Genomic DNA, 19,818 nt, shown 5'->3' with positions numbered 1-19,818 from the left:
CGTGCTTGATTCTAGACACATTGCACCAATCTGCTTGCTAAATCGAGGCTCGTTATGTCTCCCTTTAGTACTGTGCCAGTCTCCGCCTCGCCTCTGACAGAAGCTTGGCAGCTCCTGCAAAAAACCCAAAAGCGGGGGGTAAAGCAGAGAGACCCACAAGCAGGATCCAATAGCGAGGGAGGAGAGCTGGCAGGCAGAAATGGAGCACGGATAATATCACCAGCAATCAAGGCTTTCCACCAGGCAAGTCATTGCTGGATTTTACATCCAGAAACACAGCCTCTGTATTCCTCTCCCAGCACAAAATGGTGGCTTAGAGCCACAGCAAAACATCGTGCATGGCTCAGAAGGTCAAAACCAAATTGAGAAAGGAAGGTAGTTTCCAAGTTGTTTGTTTCACCCCGAGAAGAAGTGCAATATGTATTCATCTGGAAATCATTAGCTTAAAAGAGCAGTCTGGGAGAAAACTATTTATATACGGTATTTTAAAATTGGAAAACAACGCAGCATCTTGTATTTACTTGACATTGTTAACCTAAATAACAGAACAGGTGGTACACAAAGCCTTTAAACTGGATTTAAGTTATGATCCTATACCAACAACTTATAATGTAGTGTGACTTGGAGACCTTTGTGACTTACAAGTCTAAATAACAACAACAACCTAAGAGTAAGGCTCATTAATTTAATGGGGCTTACTTCTAAGTAGATAAGACTACACTGTTGCATTAGTAAAATGCTTTCCTGCAATATGATTCAGTTCACCTAGAGAGTTACAGTCTATACTTACCCAGTGAAAATTATTGATGTATTTACAATTATATCCCATTTTTCATCCATCATGGAAATCTATTGTTTCCCATACAGACGCTGACCAGACCCAAACCTTGGCTTCAGCAAGGTAGTGACCACATGCATATTTAAGATAACAATTCTGAATATTATGAAGCAGATTCTCAGCAGTGGAATAATAAAACCATTTCTACCTGAAATTTGCAAGCCTCTTGGTACATCTTGCTTCAGGCCTTTAACAAACACAGGAGTTCTGGCAGTAAGCAGAACAGAGAGCTAATGAAACTTCATGTTCCAATAGGTTGCACATTGAGAAGAAAGAGCAATCGAAAAAGCAAGCCAATAGATTTGTTTTTCAGAATCTGCTGGCTGCATTTACAGTGGGGGGCATGAACGGTTCTTGATGGTACTAATTGTCCCCCTTTTACATATTACAACTCTAGACTAGTTTCTTTTGCACCGTAGATCTGAAGCATACGTTTATAGAGATTTGAAATGTGGTTAGATGAAAAATTGTCAATCACAAAATTTGAAAAAGTTCCCAGTTTTTGTCCATCCATCCCACGCTGAGGTACATTCTAATGGCGAGGAGCCTGATCGATCCTTGTCCCGCCTACCCTGCAGGCTAAGTACAGGTCATTTTGAGGTTAAGGTCCTGAGGAGGAGATTGCTGGATGAGTCTGCAAGAGGGACAACCAGGCTTTCCTTTCTCTGTTTCAACTATTACAACTTGATCAGGCAACAACCATTTGCCAGAAGATCAGGTAAGCATATCTGGTTTTGACCTATAAAGCCTTAAACGGCTCAGGACCACAATGCCTCTTCCCATATATCTTGATTTTATTCTGTTAACTGCTCTGAGACCATGGGGAATAGGGCAGTATATACAGTGGTACCTCGGGTTAAGAACGTAATTCATTCTGGAAGTCCGTTCTTAACCTGAAACTGTTCTTAACCTGAGGTACCACTTTAGCTAATGGGGCCTCCCGCTGCTGCCATGCCACCACCGTGCGATTTCTGTTCTCATCCTGAAGCAAAGTTTTTAACCCAAGGTACTTTTTCTGGGTTAGTGGAGTCTGTAACCTGAAGCATCTGTAACCTGAGGTACCACTGTATATTCTAACAACAACAACAACTTTTTGAAGCATAGGTTCTAGAAAGACTGGGCAAGTTAAAGACCATATAAAGTGAGGGAAGGCAAAGCTCAGAGAAGGAACGAAACTGAAGCCATGGATTTGTACCTATAGCATCTCTGCTTACAACTGAGGTACTCTCTCATTTTCTGAAGATGTCCTATATGTTCCCAATATTCCCCGCTGTCCTGTCCCTCGACCCTTATGTATCCTTTTGCACAAAAATATGTTTGCTGCATACACAATGTGCGCTACCATTTGTGCCCAAACATACAGTGGTGCCCCACAAGACGAATGCCTCGCAAAACGAAAAACTCGCAAGACGAAAGGGTTTTTCGGTTTTTGCGTCGCTTCGCAAGACGAATTTCCCTATGGGCTTGTTTCGCAAGATGAAAACGTCTTGCGAGTTTGTTCGCTTTTTTCCTAAAGCTGCTTGAAGAGGCGCAGTTGTGACGGACCGTGCTTTGCAAGACGAAAAACATCGCAAGACAAAAAGATTCGCGGAACGAATTATTTTCGTCTTGCGAGGCACCACTGTGTCCACAAATGTCGGGGCGGATTCTGAGGAGCAATAGACAGGAGAGGCAGAACAAGGAGAGGAGAGCAGTCAGGGAGAACAGGGGCTCAGGGATGCTGAAGAGCCCTGCAACCACCCGAGGGCTTGGGAAGAAAGCTCCGACTCAGGAAGGGAGGGTTCACATCAGCACAGACAAGGAGGGAAATGAAACATAAGGATCAAAGACGTCTCGCGCGATTCCCATGCCTACTTTGTTGGTGCGGGAATCGTAGGACGCCACTCCCCGAATCTGACTCAACGGGTTCGGACGCGTAATGCTGAACTGTAGCTGTTCTTGTATATATGTAATAAAGACTGTAACTATCATGCCGATTGTGCCGGAGTGTTACTGCAAAGGGGAAACATCACTTTTACAAGAAACAAGTTTGCAACCTGAGGCAGCTAAGGGCACCAAGATGGCCGCCACTGAGCCACAGAATTTCATGCTAACTCACGCAAAATATTGTGTTAAGAGAAAGGTCCAGGGGCCTGTAAGCAAGGTTCACATATGAAAGACCTGAAGGTAAAAGAAGCTTGCTTCTGACTTCAAGTGGTCAGCAGTAAAGAATGATACTTTAGAAATCAGGAGATAAGCAGTCAAATAAACTTAATTCACAGGTGATCTGCAATCTATGTAATTTATGACACATTCCCATGCTTTAAACAAGGAGCTTGAAATGAGAATGTGTGGAAGCAGAAGGAGAAATGAATCCGTTTAGGAGGCAATGAATCTAGAATCTAGCCCTGCAGTAGTAAGCAACAGTGTGTTCCAATCCAGCCACAAATATTAATACTTCTTAGGTTAAAACAAAAAAAATTCCTTCCAGTAGCACCTTAAAGACCAACTAAGTCAGTTCTTGGTATGAGCTTTCGTGTGCATGCACACTTCTTAAGATACACGAAAGCTCATACCAAGAACTGACTTAGTTGGTCTTTAAGGTGCTACTGGAAGGAAATATTTTTGTTTTGACTATGGCAGACCAACACGGCTACCTATCTGTAACTGGAACTTCTTAGGTTGTTAAACTGAAAATAAGAAGGCACTTCCCACTGGTAGCTAGAGCACTGTTTAAAAAAAGAAAAGTACAGGCACACAGGAAAGACTTCTCTGATTCATTATAAAAAGTGATCGTATTACAGGCAAGACAATCACAGCATTGAGTTTAACATAAAGCTTTTTCCAGCCTCCTCACCTCTCTGATACATCATGCATGGAAAATCTCCTTCCAGTAAATGGCATACCTGTTCCACATATAAGGGGAAAGTGTTTGTCTGTGTTTTATCCACCCCTAAACCACCTTGTCTTAATCATCGTACTTACTTATACCAAGGTATGCCACAAGAGATTTTCATCATGGGCTGTGAAACATAGGAAATTCTACTGCATAAGAACATAGTCAATTAAAAATGCTTATCCACACTCTGTGTTTCATTTGCAAAGTTTATTAAAAAGGGTTTGTTTGTTTGTTTGTTTGTTTGTTTTTGAATGGATTACTTTAATTTTCACTAGTTTGGAATAGCATACTCTACCAGCTTACTACCTGTTAAAAACATATACACTGGGCCTTCTGTAGGGCTGGGCAAATCTTCAGTTCCACTCTGTTTCTCATTTTTCCAATCTTAACATCAGCTTTTCATCATTCTACATCAGTTTTTTTGTTGAAGTCCTTATGCAAATCCATTAGCATTTAGCACAAGTGTATCCCGATGTACATACTTTTCTATGCAATTTTGCCTAATACAAATGGGATTATTTTTGCAAAGAGCTTCCCCTGATACAATGTATTTTTCTTTGTTTTCACAAACAGAGGCATTTTTATGCACCCTTTACCCTAGTGCAGAGCTTTCCAAACTGTGTTGTGGTGGTGGCTGTTGCAGGGAATCAGCAGGATGCTGAAGCAGAACCTGGGGAAGAAAAAAAAGGAAAAGAAAGTTGTGTGAGGAGAGGTAGCTGAGGCAGTTCTCAGTGGCAGCTGCCCTTGCCTTGGTTGGCAAGTAGGGCTATGACATGGCCAAAAATAAAAGAGCTCAGCAACTTTGGTGTTCGGATTTTCACTTTTCAAAATATGGCAACCCTATAGTTAAATGCATGCTATTAAGATAACTAGGATCTGGAAACATAAACTATGATGGGGACCCCTGCTGCTGTTCTTCTTTTATAAAAAAAAAGAACAATAATTGGATTATATTATTTCATTATCTTTTTATTTTATTTTCCCTTTTCTTATTTGCCTTGTGGTTCCCATGTTGTAGGGAAAGGAAAGGAAATGAGTTAAAAATATTTTAATAAAGAAAGAAAAAATAAATGAGCTAAGTAATATTCTGCTCTGCATGCCATCAACACCAATACAGTGGTACTCAAGTTACAGACGCTTCAGGTTACAGACTCCACTAACCCAGAAATAGTACCTTGGCTTCAGGATGAGAACAGAAATCATGCAGCGGTGGTGCAGCAGCAGCAGGAGGCCCCATTAGCTAAAGTGGTACCTCAGGTTAAGAACAGTTTCAGGTTAAGAACGGACCTGCAGAACGATTTAAGTTCTTAACCCGAGGTTCCACTGTACCTGATAAACTAGGTAAAGGTAAAGGTACCCCTGCCCGTACGGGCCAGTCTTGACAGATTCTAGGGTTGTGCGCTCATCTCACTCTATAGGCCGGGAGCCAGCGCTGTCCGGAGACACTTCCGGGTCACGTGGCCAGCATGACAAGCTGCATCTGGCGAGCCAGCGCAGCACACGGAATGCCGTTTACCTTCCCGCTGGTAAGCGGTCCCTATTTATCTACTTGCACCCGGGGGTGCTTTCGAACTGCTAGGTTGGCAGGCGCTGGGACCGTAGCGCACCCCGCCGTGGGGATTCGAACTGCCGACCTTTCGATCGGCAAATCCTAGGCGCTGAGGCTTTTACCCACAGCGCCACCCGCGTCCCTGATAAACTACAGGGCAGCAAAAGCACTAGGTTCCATGTTCCAAGGCCAATGGAAAAAGTTTAGGAAGCAGCTGCAAATGGCTCTTCAGATGGAATCTTGCGAGCATTGCCTACAATTGGAGCTTATATTGCCATAGTTTTCAGGCTGTGCATCACTACTCAGATCTGGCCAACGAAGCTTTGGTGAGATTATCTATAGCTACAAACCAAATTGTTTGCAACAATAGACTAGACTAGCTCAGGTGGGGGTGGTCCATTTAGAGCAAACAGGACACTGCCTCACCAACCTCTGCCTGCTCTTAGCAAGCCCCTTCCTGCCTTATTTGCAACTGGTTCATGCTGTAACATGGCCTGTCAGCTTCCTCCACCTTCATCTCAGTAGGGAGTAGGATAGGAACAGTAATTTTGCTGGTTCTGGCTCTACCTACTCTGTCTTGCTCCTAATGTGCACCAGTCATCCACGGTGATAACAAACCTGTGGCCCTCCAGATACTGTTGAACTCCCATCAATCCCAGATTGCATGGCAAGTGGTATAGGCTGATGGGAGTTGGAGTCCAGCAGCAACTAGACCTGTGTTCTTCAACCTTGGGCCCCCAGATGTAATTGGATTCCATCTTCCATCATATCACTCACTAAAATGTCTGGTGTGGATAGGGGTTGTAGGCCACCAACTTGTAGGATCCAAGCCTGCAGATCACAGATTAAGATGGCCACAGGATGCTCCCCACTGTGAGAGAGGTCCCTATAATGTCTCTCAGGCCAGTCTCACTTATTTGTCTGACATCTGAGCACTTCAGAGATGCTTCTATTGTCTTGGATAGAAACAAAGTTGGACCTCCCCAACTTTGCTTACCTTGCAATATGAATGAAGCCAGTTATGCCAACATTTTGTGAATAGGACAGCATCATATCTCTCATATATTGTGAGTATATTAGGAAGAGCTTCTCTGGAGCAGCCAAATTTATTAGTGTATATCTCTATTCCTATAAACAGGCATTGCTTAATGCATCTTTTAAACATAGCAAGTTGTTGAACTATCCGTTTATCTGCCAACTGTGGAAATCTCAAGGTTAATATTAGGACTATTGTAAAAGACAGAAAGTAGCTACAAGTGCAACTAGCATCTTTCATTATCGTTGTTTGACAAATGCACCATGCGCTCCTTAATGACACTATGATAAATCAATGGCAAGCTTCCTAAAAGTATTTTTAAGGAAATCAGACGTGACAAATGTCACAATTCCACCCCGCCCCCCCCTGAACTGTTAACTCACAGAACAATTTGCTTACTTGCTGCTTTTCTCCAAATGAAATTCTTGCAGATTCCCTTTGATTTACTAGTCTAATTTGCAGCTATAGCAACTGCCACTATCCGCCTTATTTATGCTGCTCTGCGTTTGTCACCCAGGAATCTGTAATTGCCAATATTGTGCTTCTTTGCAAGACAAAAGGTTTTTATTTCTCCCGGCGGAAAACTACTGAGCTGTAGTACAGTTGAGCATGTAACATCTTATAGCTCAATCCTATTGCTTTAGGCCAAAATTCACCAGGAAATTCCCTGGCCACGTTTTAAAAAATAACATAAAATAGAGATTGCACAAGATCATTCAGTTCAATGGGGTAGGTTCAAGAGATGTTTGTAGCGGTTTGTGCTCTTGGCTGCAATGCTTTGTGCACTTGGCTGAGCATAAGCCCCCAAACAGCAAGATTTACTTCTGAGTAAGCATATATAGAATTGTACTGATAGAGAAAAATAAAACCACTCTTGCTCAAAGCAATAGTATGTAATGGAATAGATGTAGACCAATGAGACAAGACATAAGAACATAAAAAGGACATAAGGCCAATAGCCCGTCTAGACCAGCATCTTGTTCTCACAGGGTATTACAGGGCTTTGTGCTATACTTTTGTACTGTTTATTGTTGTTAGCCGCCCTGAGCCCGGCTTCGGCTGGGGAGGGCGGGATATAAATAAAATTATTTATTATTATTATTATTATTATTATTATTATTATTATTATTATTATTATTTCCAGCTGGAACTCACCGGAACTCAGTTCTGGCACCTCTCAGGTGGGCACCACTGTTATTCTAACAGAACAGGGATGCAGGTGGCACTGTGATCTAAACCACTGAGCCTCTTGGGCTTGCTGATCAGAAGGTCAACGATTCGAATCCCCATGACAGGGTGAGCTCCTGTTGCTTGGTCCCAGCTCCTGCCAACCTAGCAATTCGAAAGCAGTGCAAGTAGATAAATAGATACCACTGCAGCGGGAAGGTAAACGGCATTTGCATGTGCTCTGGTTTCTGTCACAGTGTCCCGTTGCGCCAGAAGCAGTTTAGTCATGCTAGCCACATGACCCGGAAAGCTGTCGGTGGACAAACGCCGGTTCCCTTGGCCTGAAGCAAGATGAGTGCCACAACCCCAGAGTCGCCTTTGACTGGACTTAACCATCCAGGGGTCCTTTACCTTTTTTATAAGAGAATAAGGGAGGTGTTCAGGGTGAGTTTTGACACCCTCTTTTTCTAGAAAAATAGCACTGAGGTATTATACCACGCACATGATACCCCCCTGTCTCAAAGGAGTGATAGCACTGGGCACCAATAAACTACCAGACCAGGTTGAAGGCCTGGAGTCCAAGACTCTTTACAAACGTTTGCTGTGCTATACCATTTAATAGACTAATATAGCAGTTCCGAAAGTGGGTGGTCCCACCCCTGAAAGTGGTAAGGTTACCCAGGAGGAGCACTAAGAGACAAGAGGACAGCAGGGGCAAGTTGGAGGTGTAAGTGGCTATTAGATTTTGAAAAGCTGGGGTGACTGGATCAAGTTCATTAATTTAGTTGCCTTAATCAAACTTATTAGTTTTAATTGGATTTTGAATAAATGTGATGATGATGATGATGATGTTCAGTGTTTTATGGTGTTTTTATATTTGCTGGAAGCAAAATAATAAATAAAAATATTTATACCCTGCCCATCTGACTGGGTTGCCCCAGCCACTCTGGGTGGCTCTTTCGAATTGTTACCACGTCGAATTTTATCGTGTTATCATCTTCTTTTATCATGTTATCACCTTAGTGGGTTGTGCAAACTGTTATTCCGAATAATGCTTTTTATAGAGTAGGGTAGAGGGCACTGGGAATAGGCTTATTGAACTAAAGGGTTGGTGGCCCCAAAAAGTTTGTGAACCACTGGACTAATATTCCCAGCAATGTACCAAGGCACAGTGGCTAATAATAACACATGTCAAATACTCGCCAGACTCAGGTAGACTCTTTATAGGGAAGCAGGTCGCCACAGCAATAAGAATAGACTGCCAGCTGCATAATTAGCATTAGCTTTGCCAAAAACCATCCACCTCTCCAAGAGTTCTATTATGGATGGGAAATAATAGCTGAAATGCGCCAGATGAGCCAAAAGGATTCAGGAATAACCCGTGTGTGATATTTGCGTCTCATTTTCATTATTTGCTCCAGCCTGATGAAAGTCTTTGTTACTTTTTTCTATTAAAATCTGCGGGCTGACTGGAAGTCTTTAGCACACACAGGCCATTCCTTCAGAGGCAAGAACAAAGACATTAAATGTGATTTTTTTATTTTTGTTTTCACAAAATCGTTTCACTGTTTATTCTATCTCGGTGTTTTCTATGGAGCCACTCAGTCTACTGAAAGAAGGCTGCCAATTTCTTAACCATGAACTGACATTTGAAATGGTTTATTAGACGGGAAGGAGAAGGAGGGGGCAGAATATTAAAAACATAGCAATTAATTTTCAGTATGTTTTAGTTAGTAGTACACCTCAGAGGATGTGCTAAAATGTTCAGCTCATAAATTTGGGAAAGGTTAATTAATATAAAGTGTCTAGGTTTGTGGACAATATAAACTTCATCAGCTAGCTGCTGGTTAGCTGAAGAAAAGCTTCAGCACTAAGCCAGCACTGTCCCTTGCTTGGTGTAAAGGATACGTCTGGGGAGGTGGGGTAGAAATTAAGACACAAAGCACACCTTTCTTTTTAATTCTGTTGTTTTTAGTTTCCCTTCTCTTCCAGTTCCTTCAGTTCCTTCCGGTTCCTCCACAGCAGAAATACAGTGCACCCTCTAAGCATGTAGAAAGACTCTCTGAATAGAATTTGGCTTACTTTTTGGTAAGTTCAAGATTGAACTCCTCAGTCTTTCCCCCCTCACAGCTGTAAGCAACAGTGACGAGCCTCTAGATCAGGGTTTCTCAAACTTGGGTCTCCAGCTGTTTTTTGGACTACAACTCCCATCATTCCTAGCTAGCAAGACCGGTGGTCAGAGATGATGGGAGTTGTAGTCCAAAAACAGCTGGAGACTCAAGTTTTGGGGGGAAATGCTCTAGATCCAGGTGGCCAATGTGCTGCTCTCCAAATCTTGTTGGGCAATATCCCTCATCAGCCCCGGCCAATGGTTAAGGTCACCTTGAGGGTCCACCTTGTGCTATCCCTACCCTACTAGATACATGTTGCATTTTCTGGACAGGTTATTTTAGGACATCTAGAGCAGGGATGGAAATTGGATCTAACTAGTAGGCTAGATCAGTGTTTTTCAACCACTGTTCCACGGCACACTAGTGTGCCGTGAGATGTTGCCTGGTGTGCCGTGGGAAAAATTGAAAAATTCAAAAAATTAAAAAATGACGTATTTTATAATTTTTCATATTTCTGTTTACTTACTATTTCATAATAAAGTAATTATAAAATACTTTCTTTGTGTTTATTTGATTCCTGTTCAAGAGAATTACTTTATATATAGTCAATATAGGCACAGAGTTAATTTTTTTAACATTTTCTAATGGTGGTGTGCCTCGTGATTTTTTTCATGAAACAAATGTGCCTTTGCCCAAAAAAGGTTGAAAAACACTGGGCTAGATCCATTGGCTGGATCCCACCTGTTCACTCCCTCAGGTCACAATCATGTCAGGTGAGCCATTTTTCCCGACACAGCTTGAAATCAATCAGGCTGTGTTCACAACCTTCCGTTTTGGCCCAACCCCATGTTGCATCTTGCCTCAGGTCAGTAGTGGCAGGTGTCCACTGGGATATGGGGGGGGGGGCGGAATGCATGAAGCCCAGCAGTAGGTGGAGTCAGAACCTACAGTGGGCGGAGCCAACTATTTATCATTTTGTCCTCATTCTCCTCTGGCGAGTTTTAGAAGAGCAACGCTGAGGCTAAAAAGAAGGAAGCAGATAGCCAGAGCCTGTTAGTTTCTGTTTGCCACTGAGCAGTGCTTTGGAGTCACAAGACTCTGTTTACATTCCACACATTCCATACTGCTGGAAGTCTCACAGGAGATGGGAGACATATGTGATGTTGTTACTGGTTTCCTGTTCCTTTGTTCCTTTGTTTTCAGTTGCTCTCTGCTCTCATAGAGAGAGGATGTATTTCTTTCTGTCTGCGTAGCTTAGTAATAAAGCATAGCATGTGGCCATAAATCTCATCACTTCCACGTGCTGCTTTGATTCTCTGCTGAATGGGATGTGCCTGGAGCTCAGGTCATTAATTATTGTCGGAGGGCAATTCTGAAGGACTCGACTTGAAGATGAGCTTTATCAACTCGGTCGTAATGGAGATTCCGACAGAGCTAACCTCTGGACTGGTTATAAGTAAAAAGGCAGGTAGGCTTGGATGAATTAAGATGGAGGTTGGTATGGTGGTGCCCCATTTGCCCCATTGGATCAGCCCCCATTGCCTCAGGTTAAAGGCAGGTGGGCATGGCTTGACAGAAACAGACTTGCAGCTCGAACAGGGAGGTCTGGCCTATAGACTGGAGGTTCCTCACTGCTGAGGTCGTTCTGCCACTATTCTTGGGCAGTAAGGGGACTGAATGAAGTGAGGTGGCAAGGCTGGCCTTTGCAGAAAACTCAATGAAAAGGCGGGGCTTTCTTCATAGCCAGGTACACAATGTACCACAAAGCCAATCTTGCAATGTTTAACACGCCTGCTTTCTAGCAGCAGATCTCATAGGAGGATAATTACAGCAAGACAGTTTGTGACTGCCTAAGCCAATGGCTTCGAGCTGTTTCAAGATTCTTTGCCAAAAGGCATTTTCACACATGAGGCTTAAAGTGGTGGTTGCCTAAACCAGTCGGTAATGCAAATGCTTAATCCTCATGTCTTTAGCTTTTTGTGTTTTTTGAAACCTACCTAAGGTTTGTTCCAAGTCGACACCACCCAAACACTTTCCACTTCTCTCTTCCCCACCCCTTTTCTTTGTCCTGGATCTATGCTTTTTCGAAGCTCACTGTATTTGAGCAAGTTAGAGCCCAAAGATAATATAATGTCATGATCCTGGCTTTGTGTCATATCCAAATGTTTCTGAAAAAGATCAAAGAAGAGTGAAGCAACTCAGCTCATTCGATCTACAGGTGATGGTGCTCTTAGAAATTAGAGAGTTACTTATCTCCTTGGCTTGGGAGTCGTATAACTCCATACCCTCCAACATTTCTTCAGTGAAAATAGGGATGTCTGGATAAGGGGAAACAAGGAAACCATGGAGTGGGGAGTGGGAAGTTTACATTTGTTAAAAATATTGGAGGAAAACAAATATGTAATTAACTTTTGAAAATCAAAGTAAAACTGGGAAAGGCAAGGCAAGGCAAGGCAAAGCAAGGCAAAGCAAAGCAAAGCAAAGCAAAGCAAAGCAAAGCAAAGCAAAGCAAAGCAAAGCAAAGCAAAGCAAAGCAAAGCGGAACATTCTGGAATCAAATCAGAAACTGGGGCTGCTTCTGTAAATCTAGGACTGTTCCTGGAAAATAGGGACACCTGTAGGGTCTGCCTCTGGTGGGGAGGGAGTTCCACAACTTAGGGGCTACCACAGAGAATGTCCTTGAGGAGGACATGGCCCATGTGCAGTTTGGGGTGTGCCCTGGGGAGCGGGCATTGACTATTGAGAATCCTGGAAAGCCATATAGGGAGGCCCAGAAAGCTGCATTCATCCCTTGAGCCTGCGGCTCCCCTCCCTTGGCACAAACCCTATAGCTGCCATTGGCAAGGACACAGCGAATGGTGGTTTTGTCAAAGGATCTATATTTCTTCTTTGCTAATCATTCAGCACTGGCCCTGGAGGCACCCAGCTCCTGGCACACTTGATCTTTTACAAGGGGAGGGGGGAATTATTTTGATTCATCTCCAGGTGCTGAACAAGGTGTTTGAGTTGGTTTGCTTCATTGTCAGGCCTTCGTTTTAAAACTTCAGGTGTTTCCAGGTGAACGTAGAGGCAAACCAACCAAAGGCTGGAAAAAAGAGGCCGGGCGGGGGGTGGAGCGTCAATCAAATATATAAAATATTATGATGAGCTTAGCAGCCTTCTGAAGCTGAAGGCAATGAAATTTCACCACCAGAAAAATTGCATAGATCTAGATTAAAAAAATAAAATGGCTTGCAAATGGATGTGAATAAAATTATTGATTTGCTTATTTATTTAGTAATAGTTTTGCATTTGTGCCTTGCTTTTGCCTTTACAGTGCTACCTCGGGTTAAGAATTTAATTCATTCTGGAGGTCCATTCTTAATCTGAAACTGTTCTTAACCTGAGGTACCACTTTAGCTAATGGGGCCTCCTGCTGCCGCCGGCGCGCAATTTCTGTTCTCATCCTGAGGTAAAGTAGTTAACCCGAGGTACTATTTCCAGGTTAGCGGAGTCTGTAACCCAAAATGTTTGTAACCCAAGGTGTTTGTAACCTGAGGTACCACTGTACTTCATCCTGCAAATGTAAATCACATGCAGGTTGTTCGTTTGTTTTTATTGAATTTATATACCGCCCTATACCCAGAGGCTGTACCAGGCCTGCTATAAGTAGAGCAAGATATCATATGTAGCAATGCAGGAATGAATTCTAAGAGGTTGTCCACACTAGAGTTAACTGTGTGTTTGCCCTCTCAATTAATTAGCATAGTCAACATGACATTGCCTTCAAACAATGCCAGTCTTGAAGCTTTCCCCTTGTAGATCTGGGTTTATATGAAAGGGGGTAATCCAATAAATTGAGGGAAATTGGTAGGGGAGGATTTTTGCTGCCTGAGGAGAAATGGGAAGGTGCTGCCCTCGCCAAAGCCTTCCTTACCTGGGCCACGCATGGGAAATGATATACTGTATAATGAATTGAAAATGATGTTGAAAATAGTGTTTGTAAAAAAAAATCAGAAGCTTTTCTTCTGGGAATTATAGGGACAGAACTACCTAAACTATATAGAAATTTATTTATGTACGCTATTACAGAGGCAAAAATGCTACTTGTCCCAAAATGGAAAAAAGCAGAAGTCCCAGCAAAGGAAGAATGGATACAAAAACTGATGGAATATGCAGAAATGGCGAAACTTACTGGAATAATAAGAAATCGAGCACTGGCAGGATTATTGTAATAACCTGTAGTTTTATAAGCGTATATATTTAAAGAAGGTGAATAAATGGGCAAATTAAATTAATTTGGATATGCTGAAGATATTAAAACTAAATTTAAGGAACTGCAGAATGAGGGGGAAGGAAGTCAAGCTTTGAAATGTTAAAATGACTGTAAACCTAGTGAAATGTATAAAACTGAAAAGTATGAAAAAATAATTAAAATACCTGAGCCACGCGGAAGCAGAACCAGCAACAGAGGTAGATGTGGGGTTCCTTCAGGAGTAACCCCTCTTGCAGTTCTGCTGCATTGGCAGGCTGGCCCTGGAAACCAGACTCCAAGCTACTCCACTCAGGGTCACAGACAATTTGGGGGGTGGGGGGTTCAATTATTACTTTCAGGTACTCCTCTTTCCATGTCCACTATTTCTTCAATTCTTTCATTTCTCTTCTGGCTGTGCTCCTAACTATTTCCAGTAGACTCTTGAACTAATGTTCTCTTCTTCTGTTCCCTCAGATTCACACTCTGCAAAAAACCTGCACATACAAATCAGTGGTGTAGCAGAGGTTGTTGGCGCCCGGGGCATATGTGTGTGCACTGCTCCAGCCCAAGTCTTTACCACCAACCAAGTCACAGCAGTCTGAGCCAGTGATGAGTGAGGCAAAGCAAGGGAAGGGAGAAAGAGGCTCAAAGCTGCCCCGCGGGGAAAAGCGGTGTGTGTGTGTGTTGTGTTTTCTCAATCTTCTTCAAACCTAATTAAAAGACGTTTTTTGCTAATTCCCATTTAACTATGGGCAACATTGGTCCACAACAACCCCCAAAGGTGCTTTCAGGCAGTCGCCCCCTTTTAGGATATATAAAATTATAAAGCAGGGTGGGCTGAACGCTGCAGCCGATTTAGACAGTTTGCTGATGCAGCCTGCCATTTGTACAAAGAGGGAATATGCAATAGGGGTGTACTTTTGTCTGGTAATGAGTGGGACAATGAAACAATTGGGAACCATTCGTTTCATTTATTGCTAGTAAAGAAATGAATGTAAGACTTTCAATATTCCATTCATTAGGAAACAAATGCCATATATTCATTTGGAACTTATTTGGAGTCACTTTAATTTTAATTTTATTCTAGTCACTGGAATAGCTCACAGGAGAGACAGGGGGGTGGAGTGGGGGGAGATCTTTAAACCGGGATGGTATAATTTGTGACCCTGTTGCTGGACAATAACTCTCCCCTTTCCCACTGAGAATGATGGGGGAAGTGTGATCCAGCCCAGGGGCGTCTTGCCCATAGAGGCAAGTGGCATGGGGCGCCAGGGCGCCAAGTTCTGGAGGGTGCCAGGGAAGAGGCGGAGGCTGGACTTGGTGTCTCTCAGCATCAGCTCGCTGCCCTCGCCCGCCTGCCCGCCTCCGCCAGGCCACGCCAAAGCAGTGCCGCACCCAGAACCTCCTCCTCTTCCCCGCCGGAGGAGCCGCCCTCCAGCTGCTGCCCGCTTCCTCCAGCCCTGTAAAGCTGCCAGCAGTGCTGTAAAAAGGTCAGCAACTCTGGGAAATGTGGGGGGGGGGGACACCAGAGGGATCTTTGCACCACGGCGCCATATATACTTAAGACAGCCCTGATTCAGTCCATTCTCTTTGACCTCTCAATAGTTTTCAGTACTGTTGGCCACGATATCCTACTGGAGTAGGATATCAGGGAGATGGGGTTGCAGGAACTGTACTTCAGTGATTGAGGGACGCGGGTGGCACTGTGGTCTAAACCACAGAGCCTAGGGCTTGACGATCGGAAGGTTGGCAGTTCGAATCCCCATGACGGGATGAGTTCCCGTTGCTTGGTCCCAGCTCCTGCCCACCTAGCAGTTCGAAAGCATGTCAAAGTGCAAGTAGATAAATAGGTACTGCTCCGGTGGGAAGGTCAATGGTGTTTCTGTGCGCTGCTCTGGTTCGGCAGAAGCAGCTTAGTCATGCTGGCCACATGACCCGGAAGCTGTTTGTGGACAAACGCTGGCTCCCTCGGCCTATAGAGCAAGATGAGCACTCAACCCCAGAGTCGTCTGTGACTGGACCTAATGGTCAGGGGTACCTTTACCTTTAAGCATCCAGGGGTCCTTTTCCTTTTATCTTTGCCTTTTACTTCAGTGATTCTTCTCCTGCCTCCAGAGCCATTGTTTGGCACCATAGAAGTTATTTGGTGTCTCACAGGATCCCACTTTCAGAGCTTCCATCTCAATCTGGAAACGTCTGAAGAGAAGCTGGTGTGAGGAATGATGTGGGGTAGGGTGGGGCTTGCATGTATGCCTCCACCCTGCTTTTAGTCCAGATGCATCCAGGCAAACATTGGGTTTGTGAGTAACTTCAGAATAAATAGAATTATTTTTAGAGGCGCAATTCACAAAGACCTGGCTCTGAAAACAACAGCCACTGCCACTCATTTTCAGAAGATTTGAACATTCAGAGACCCTCCCAAGCATCCAACCCCCTCCTCCCCCCCAAAAAAAGACCTTGTCGTCCTACCCTTTTCACACTGGAGTAATAAAACATTTCAGTAGCCTTTTTTTTCCAATGTAAAATTTCCAAACGCTGACTTTCCCTCCCAATCCAAGAAGAAAATGTGTGAGGCTAAAGGGTCAGACTTCCTCAGAGGACTGGAAATCCATTTCTTTGGCAGTCTTGCAAATGCTACAACCCTGTTTTCAAAAGGCTGCTTCTTCCCTTTTAGGTTGGTATTGGATTTCCCCCTGTCTTTCTATTTTCTTTCTGTGCTTTCACACTCTGTTCTGTTTTTCATATTGCTAGAACCACTCGTCACTTCTCTGCATGATCTTTCTATTGGTCGTTAAGGGTAGGGCATGAATCAATCTTGAGGTCACTTTAAAAAAAAAGCACACCACCCCAGCAGTCCTGTGTGGAGTTTGTATTTAATAAATCATTTACCGTAGCTGTGCCCTCAGCCACAGAGGTTCTATAGTTAGTTTACAAGCAGTAAAAAATAGTATAAAATAATCACAACAATTTTTTAATGGCTGTGTTAAAATAATTACAAATGTGTAAGGTCTCCTGCTCCTGAAAAGATGATGTAGACGTCATGTTCTCTTCCTGTTGAGAATATTTCATCATTTAGGTACTGCAGCTAAAAAGGTGGTCTCTGGTTGATAGCCTACTCACTTCCAATGGCAGAAGAACCTCAGAAGATGCCCTTTGTGCAGGGATGAGAAATTGTCGCCCTTCATCTCTTGTTAGATTCCAACCCCTATCAGCCCAAGCTAACAAGGTCAACGGCCAGGAGTGATGCTCATCCAGCAGTGGTCCCCATAGTGAATGGAAAATCCACTAGTTCTGCACCTCTGCTGTAGATGCTGCAACTTTCTGGTGAGGAAGGAAGTAACCTGGGCTTTATTTTAGGTGGAGTTCATCAGGACAAATAGAGGGGAAGTTCCTTTGAGGAGCTACTTCTCATGTAAATGTTTTGGGAGGAGAGCTAGCATTCTTCAGAGGGGTGAGAGAGAGTTCTCATTTTTATATTGCAATATATTTACAAGAAAGGGGATGAGGGTGGTGCTGTGGTTTAAACCACTGTGCCATCAGAAGGTCGGCGGTTCGAATCCCCACGACGGGGTGAGCTCCCATTGCTCGGTCCCTGCTCCTGCCAACCTAGCAGTTTGAAAGCACGCAGTGCAAGTAGATAAATAGGGACCGCTCCGGCAGGAAGGTAAACGGCGTTTCTGTGCGCTGCTCTGGATTCGCCAGAAGCAGCTTAGTCATGCTGGCCACATGACCCGGAAAAACTGTCTGCGGAAGCAGACAAACGCCGGCTCCCTTGACCTGTAAAGTGAGATGAGTGCCACAACCCCAGAGTCGTTCACAACTGGACTTAACTGTCAGGGGTCCCTTTACCTTTACTATATTTACAAGAGACTTGGTGGGGGAGTATTTAATTTTTAACAATAGACCATGGGAAGCTCCAAAAAAGTAATAAATATAATTTGGATTATAATTTTAGTTTTTTAATTTTAATCGAAGTATTATGATTGGATATATTAATTGGATGATTCTTATAGGAAAATAAAAAAATGATTTAAAAATAATAATTTTTAACAATAGAAGTGAAAGGAATGGTTCTGCTTCCCCCCTTAGTTATGACAATCGATTTGTATCAGCATCTGCAGCTCAGTAGAAACACTGGATCCTTTCTCTAGCTCTATTCCCATTTCTTCTAAGCATGCAGGCCTTTACACCTGCATACCTGGGCAGCTGCTTAATGTGTAACAAATGGAAACCCTCAGTGGAAGTGAATGAAAGCAGGGCTTGGACTATCTACCCATTACATTAAACAAAACACAGTTGAGAGAATTACTGTAATGTAATGGATCCTAAATAAAGCTACTGACATAATTCAGCCACTCTTTTCTCTTCCAGATTAAAAATAAACTAAAAAATAAACACCCCTGTCCACACCTCGTATAAATGTCATTTAATTCTCACGAGGGGCACACGATGACATTATTATTGTTTCTTTACTCTCAACAATATGCCTGGTGCTCACATCACTCAACTGGAGACATGGGCTCAGGAGTGCTGTTCCCTTCCATGGGTGCAGCGTTCTCTGAAATTAACACCTTGCACTTGTCACATCAGGTTGGTAATCTGTTATTCTGGTGTCGCCTGTATAGACACCGTTAATCACTCCCCTCCCCCTTCTTGGCCTCCATTCTATTCTTGAGAGTGACACCAAGGGAAAAGTAAGTTGTTATGGCATGACAATTCTGGGCAAAGATAAGTTATAGTGCCGTAAACAGAGCCAAGAAATGAGATTATGTTCCACACAGTGATGGATATTCTGCTCCGTGTTTCACGCAGCAGGAATATCTGAAGTGCAACAAGGGTGGATGGAAAAGGCCTTTCTGTTTTGCTGACTTTAAATAACGTGCTATAAAAGGTTTTCAGTGTTGTTGCTGTCGTGTTTAATTGTTCTCTCTTTGTTCCATTTAGGGCTTTAGAAAACGGGATCCCCGTCTTCCTGTTTTGGGACAAGTCCAGTTTGAATGGGAGACTGATGTCAAGAATTCCTCTGTGAAGCTGTATTACACAGAGAAAATGAAACCATTACCATAGCCCAATAATCACAGTACTTCAGTTGAAATACTTGATGCATTTTCGTCCTTTCCATGGCTGATATTCAACTAAGATTTACTCAGCTGCTAAAATTAATGGTCCTAATTTATGGTATCTTCACATTAGAAGATTGTAACTCTGTGATGTCATTTCCTCCCACTGTGTTTCTAAGCCGCTTTCTTCTGCCACAGTCCACACCAGATCGGGGGCAGGGATATCTTCAGCCAGTGATTTCTTTTCCCACATCAAGCTCCAGTTCAGTGAAGATTTCATCTGTGCTCATGCCAATATCTGCACATGCACAAAACCTTCCCAAACAGTTCACACCAAAATGGAAATGTGGCTTCCATATTGGAACGGAACGGAAGCTGCTTTAAGGGGGGAAAGCACATCATACAGGCGTATTTCTCTAAAAGCTACGGGATACAAACAGATTGCAACTACAGTGGTACCTCAGGTTAAGTACTTAATTCGTTCCGGAGGTGCGTTCTTAACCTGAAACTGTTCTTAACCTGAGGCACCACTTTAGCTAATGGGGCCACCCGCTGCCATCGCGCCACCGGAGCACAATTTCTGTTCTCATCCTGAAGCAAAGTTCTTAACCCAAGGTACTATTTCTGGGTTAGCGGAGTCTATAACCTGAAGCATATGTAACCTGAAGCATATGTAACCCAAGGTACCATTGTAACATTGTTTGAACCCAGCTTAAAATACTGTGGTGGCAGCACACTGGAGCCACAGTATGCAGTAATGTGAACAACACCCTTAGTTATGTTCATTAATTTCAGTGGGTCTATTGTTCGTAAAATTTAGTGGAATACCACTCCATGCTTTGGCATAGATCTCATTAATTTCAAAGAGAACTGCCCTGTGGATTGTACCCCTACTTTTGCATTCATGTTATTGCACATAGCTAGCTAATATTAAGAGGGAATGGG

At 43.3% G+C, this 19,818-nt stretch overlaps 1 long non-coding RNA gene across 2 annotated transcripts; it reads left to right on the top strand.

Annotated features, from left to right (window-relative positions):
* Positions 1 to 240: 240 nt before the first annotated feature.
* LOC310825715 lies at positions 241 to 19,332 on the top strand. Of its 2 annotated transcripts, XR_014555476.1 has the most exons (4): positions 241 to 375; positions 868 to 901; positions 1,417 to 1,556; positions 18,766 to 19,332. It is a non-coding gene; the product is annotated as an uncharacterized lncRNA (long non-coding RNA). The 2 variants fall into 2 exon arrangements; XR_014555477.1 differs by lacking the exon at positions 868 to 901 and having other exon boundaries at positions 244 to 375.
* The last annotated feature ends 486 nt before the right edge of the window (positions 19,333 to 19,818 follow it).

This window comes from Podarcis gaigeae, assembly GCF_964106915.1.
Source record: "Podarcis gaigeae genome assembly, chromosome: 10".
NCBI classification, from domain to species: Eukaryota; Metazoa; Chordata; class Lepidosauria; order Squamata; family Lacertidae; genus Podarcis; species Podarcis gaigeae.
This window is presented reverse-complemented; position numbering and strand designations above follow the sequence as displayed.